The sequence below is a fragment of the Solanum lycopersicum genome, chromosome 3, assembly GCF_036512215.1.
Source record: "Solanum lycopersicum chromosome 3, SLM_r2.1".
Classification (NCBI taxonomy): domain Eukaryota; kingdom Viridiplantae; phylum Streptophyta; class Magnoliopsida; order Solanales; family Solanaceae; genus Solanum; species Solanum lycopersicum.
Window position 1 is genome coordinate 34404596 of NC_090802.1, and position 6155 is coordinate 34410750.

The window sequence follows — 6155 nt, forward strand, 5'->3', positions numbered from 1 at the left end:
ATGTTGAGTGTGGGCTTGTTAGCTGTGTGAAGTAAACCTATGGTCGGTAGTCTTGAGGATCACTTAGTTGTGTATTAAAAGGATTGTATGGGCGGTTTCTTCATGTCTTACCTTAGTGAGTCTTAGGATAACTTTGTATGGGGAAACTTCAAGGAAAATGAGTTCACTATAAGTTGTAATGAAAGTGGTTAAATGTAAGATTTCTTGAGTTTAATGTGAAATGTTGTTTTGTGCAAAAATTATGAAAGTTTTATCTTATGTGCTAAATGATAATTTATATGTTGTCTTATTTCTATATTCAATGAAGGTTTTACTTGTATATTTTGAAAGCTTTATTTCAACTAAAATATCCCTTTTTTTATGCTTTTGAATAATGTCATACTTAGTACAATATTTGTACTAACCCCATACTTTTCTATACTCTATATGTATAGGTTGGAAGCAAGTGGATGTTTAGATATTAAGCTTGGGAAGTTGACTCTCTCAAGACTCGGTATGTTCTCATATATTCGAGAACATAGTCTATGTTTCTTTAGTTTCTTCTATTAAGACTTGTATAAGACTTATTATGTATTTTTTTCAATGTAAAGGGTCATGACCCTAAGATATTTAAGTTGTGTCTTTATGTTGGCTTGTGACGACGAGACTAATCCTTTGTATTATAAAAGATATTTCCTTATTATTATTTATGTTGTGAAAATTTTAAATTCCGCACTACTTTTCATATCTTATATAATGAACGATAGTTAAGAGGCTTGTACAAGACCCCGAAGGGTCAAGTACGCCTTGTGACGACTCAAGAGTGCTCCCTTCCTCTAGGGTGTACTTGCGTGTTGTGACATCATGATTATGATAAAGTGTTGAGTGAAAGGTTTACGCACTTGTGAAGACCGGAGAACAACTAGTTGATTTGTTTATGAAGGCACTAAATGGAGCTCAAGTTAATTATCTATGCAACAAGCTGGGCATGCTCAATATTTGTGCTACAACTTGATGGGGAGTGTTACAGAATATTCTAGGATATTGTAAATATATTTTCTAACCTTATATAGCTAGATAAATCATAGAAAGATGTGTAGGATATTTGATAGAACCTCTAGTAATCGTATATATACATGTACTTCTTATCATAATTAAATACAAGTTCTTCTATTCCATATTTCAAAACATTGTATCAGAGCTAAATCCATCCAAATTTGTTGTTCATCGTGATGGCCCCCTATTTAGAAGTGTTCACACTCCAGCTAAGGTTTGGGCGCACGGGGGATAAACTTTCCCTCATGAGCTAGCTTTTGGGGTTGAGTTAGGCCCAGGTGTCATATCTTAACAAGTGGCAATAAATTCTTAATTGCTGCTAAGTTTATAATTTTTAGCGACAATTAACACTCTTTGTATATGTCCCTAAAGCCTTTAGCGATATTGCATCTAATGACACTTAATTAATGTTAGTAAAGACTTTAGCCCTCTTTTATTAATATGTTTATTCGTTGACGCTAAAAGTTGTTTTTGTTGTAGTGTATATCTTCTTTCAACAGTTTTCTGTATAATCAGTTGGATCCGAATACATATATATGAATAGACATAAAGGATAAAAGGCACAGTGGATGGTAGAATTTGTACTATAAACATGTCAACTAAAGGTATACATATGTGTATACATATTTTCCATTTACAAATAGGTAAGCCTAGGCACTAATCAGTAAATAGAAGAAAAAAACAGTAATGGTTTTTAATGGTTTTGGGGGATACATGTTGCAACTCTATAGCATGTTATCAAATTCAAATTCCGCTAAGCACTTGTAGGATATTTCAGCATCAAATTTTGCAGCGATTCCATCATATTTCTGCTAAAAAATATATGTATATGTCTTGCACCAGTAAGTGTCTACATGATTTGTAAGAAAAATATAGTTTCAAAGATCAGAGTTCGTAGAGTGCAAGCTCTTCATAAGTAGAGTGGCCAGGGAAAAAATGAAATGAAAATGATATATTGCTTAACAAACTTTGATTTTCTTCTCAACCAACCAACATCCTCTAGAAGTTCATTTCTTCACTGGCTAAGGGATGCAGGATGCACTTCCAGTTCACTCTCATTATAAATCTACAGAAACAAACCAATTTTGATGATTTTTTTAACAAAAGAAAGAAAAAACAATGGTTGTTCATAGACATCTACTGTGTTAAACAGAAATCACCACATATAAGAATGTGTTTACCTTTATAAAACCGAGATCTGTGACCATCTTGGTGCGTTTGATAATCCTGGTTTGGATCATTTCTCTGATGTATCAATGGTCCTGAGAACAAAACCCTTCTTTGTCGGCCATTGTAGTCCTGTCATTTATTAAGATACTTGCATGTTCAGTCATATTCTTCGTCGGACAATTACTTATAAGTTGCATGTATTACATGGCTTCAGATAAAAAATAAAACTTGAGATAGTAGACATGATTAAAGTTATTTTAGCTAACAAGCAAGGTCCATTGTTGCTGTAACTTTCCAGTTTTAAAAGGTCTGAATGGAAGAATTTCATAGACTTCCTCTTAGACATGCAGTTAACTATCTTTATTGGGTTCTTTTGTTTTCGTTGTTTATTATTTACTCTTTTTGCTCCTATCTTATTTCCGCATGGTGTAGTAAGCCACCAATACCAATGGAGGGGATGGAAGCGTAAAGAGAGTGTATTCAGAAAGATGAGAGATGTAAGGATGAAGGTGTGTTTTATTTATGAGGAGAGCTCCTCTATTTATACACAAAATTTACAGACTTTTGGCCAAAAGTGGCCGACACATACTTTACACTTGGCCTCCCTATATTCGGCCGACAAAAGAAAACCAAAATACTTACTATTACTACTTTACATAATTGGCCGACAAACTTTTTACATGATTGGCCGACAAACTATTTGCTTTACGACTTTTATACAATTTGGCTTTTTATAGCCGACGCAACACGACAAAAATAAAAGACTCTTACTTTATACATATGGCTGATATTTAGCCAACAATAGTAACTCTTAACTCTTTTTTTTTTATTTTAGTATTTTTATTTTTATTCATCATAACTTTTTATATGATATTTTAAAAAGCCTACTTAATTTATCTGGATATCTAATCTTTTTTAACCTGTAATTCCTACCGTATCACCTTAGTCAATATTCAGTCATATTTAATCTCCAATATCTAAATCATTATATAAATCATACATATCATAATAAAGCTCATCTTGTATACTTTGTATGGTTAACTCAGTCCAACCTTGGGTTGTTATTTCTATTATCTCATATGTAAATAATTTATTATAAATTTCTCTTTTTATATCAGTATTAAAATTTTTTAGTATATAGAATAAAAATATCCTATAATCAACATCATCGTTTAATAGGTAGGTTTCCATTTTTATTATTTTCATTTTTCACTAAAATTTTATTCCTTTCAACCTCTTAATAAATTATACTTGCTTATTATGCAAAAATAATGATTTAATAATCATCTAGTATGGTCACTACTACAGCTTTCTTCTTTGATTAGTTACCCTAACAGCGCCTCAACTTTGTTTACTCTCCTAAACGGCCTTCTCTGCTTACCGGTTTCAACCTTAGGATGGCATAGTCTGGGCATACTTGTTCGAAGAATATTTCTGTAGCAAACTTTCTAAAGATGGTTATTATAACATTATTCAAACATGATAAACAATTATAATTAACAAGAGATTTTCAGGAATAAATTAATTTAGCTACTCATAAATATAAAATGGTATACCAGTTCTTGTATATATATAAATTTTTACATCTTGCTGTAAATAATTTGCTTCCTGGTGCTAGTTCTATTCCAGACATTTTCCAATATAGAACTAATGATCTATCTATGTTTTTATCTGTTAATGATACTGTATAATTAGCACTTATTGTAAATTTAAATTTTTGATATATCAAGTTTTCTTTTACTGCACTAATTACGCTTTTTCTATAGGGTGTACAATTCTATCATCTGCTAAATATATTTCTATAGGTGTATCTATTCCTTCTCTAAAGCAGGCTTTTATTAATATTTCTGTTCCTCCTAAATGTACATATTTTATTGGTGTTTTAGCTTTTATATCTTGTATTTCTTTGTTTATCATTCTTTTTTTTATTATAGGTATATATACTTTTCCTCTTGTGTATTTGCAATCTATGATATGTTCTTTTTGGCTAACTACATAGTATTCTTCTTTTTGTCTTTTAAACCAATTTCTTAAAATAGGTATTTCTAATACTTTTTCAACACATAAATCTAATTCTTTTCCTTTTATTTGTTCAAATATCGTATTATCAAATATAATTTTCTGTTCTGATGATTCTTCATCTTGATATTCTTCCTTAGATATTATTTTTATTTCATTTTCAGACATTATATTTCTTCATCTGTTTCATTATTATCTATGTTAATATTTTCTTCTTCATTCTCAGTTTCTATATCTGATACTTCATATATACTATCATTTTCACTTAATTCATAATCTATGTACTCTATTTGCATATATTTTTCATTATCTATAATTAATTCTGCTATTTGTTTTCTTTTTGGATTTTTGGGTAATTTACAATCTTTAGCTATGTGTCCTATCTTTCCACAATTATAACAAGTACATTGGGATATCTTTCTTTTTGGTCTGTATGGTCTTTTTATTTTATAGTTTTTTACATAATACCTTCGTCTTGGTTGTTTATATTTATATATAGATTTCTTTTCTCTATAATTTTAATATCTTTTAGATTTTTGTTTTTTAGTTGTGCATCAAAATTGTGGTGCCATTTTATTTTTGCAACATGATAAATTTTTATTTAGTACTTTTTTCATTTTTAATTTTTCTTTTTGGTTTTCACATAGTTGTATGAACCATTGATTTAAAAATTTTATTCTAGATCCTAAAGTGTCTACCATTCCTTCATTATTCCAATTCTTTATTACGTTTGTACTAAATGGTTCTGGTAATTTTGTATAATATTGTTTTCTTATTTCTTTTGCTTCGTCTAAATTGTATTTAGCTTTGTAATATTATTCTTTAAATGCACAAGTATATTCTTCTAAGTAACACATTTTACATATAGCTAATTTTGTCATAAGTTGTCTATTTATTATTTTTTCTCTATTTTGTTCTCTTATATCTGTAGTCATGCCTCCAAATTCATTTCTTATTGCTGATTCATATTTATCTAGTATATCTATATTTGTTGCTGATGCAGATCCATCCATTTTCTTATCATTCCTAAGTACTTCTAAACTTTCTGAGGGTAGATTTTCTATCCATAATTTTGTTGTTCCTACAAATGTTCTTTCTATGTATCTTGGTGTTTTTGCTGTTTCTATTTTATTGTCTATTAACTGTTTAGACATATTTCCTATCCATATTAATATTGCTTTATTTATATCTGCGACACAATCTAAATCTAAAAAATTGTATTGTTCATTTGCTGGTTTAGGTGTCCAATTTTTATTTAATCTACTGTTCCATATTGCATTATTTCTATCTGATTGTTGATAGCTTTCTGTATAATAAGTTGGTGGTGTCCTCCTAGGACTAACTCTAGGACTATTTCTGGGACTATTATCTGGGGTTTTAACTCTTGACGTACTAGGTCTATTCATATCTCCTGTGTTTATCTCTAATTTTTTTGGTTTATTTATCTGTTCTAGAATTTCTGTATATGTTTCACTTATATCATTATTTCTTATTGTTTGTCATTTTCATTTCCATCTATTTCGTTTACTTCAATATCTTCATTTAGATCTTCATTTAGTTTTTGTTCCATTTGTTTTATTTCATTTGTTAATTGTAGCTCTTTATCTTTTTTTTTGTTTATTTTCATATAATAATTTTAACCTAGCTAATTCTTTTTCTAATTCACTTATTCTTGTATTTTTTATTTCTTCTATATTTTGTACTTCTTGTTTTGCTTGTGTTTTTATTTTTTCAATTTCTCTTGATTTATCTATTTCTTCATTTTCTTTTGTTATTCTTACCATAGCTGTTAAACTATCTTCTAATTTTGCTGTTTCTTTTTCTAGCATTAAATATAAGTTATTTCCTATTTTCTTGTATCTTCTTCCTAAATTTGAAAATACTATTTTTATTATCATTCCGTCTTGGTTTTCATATGTTTTTTCGTCTAC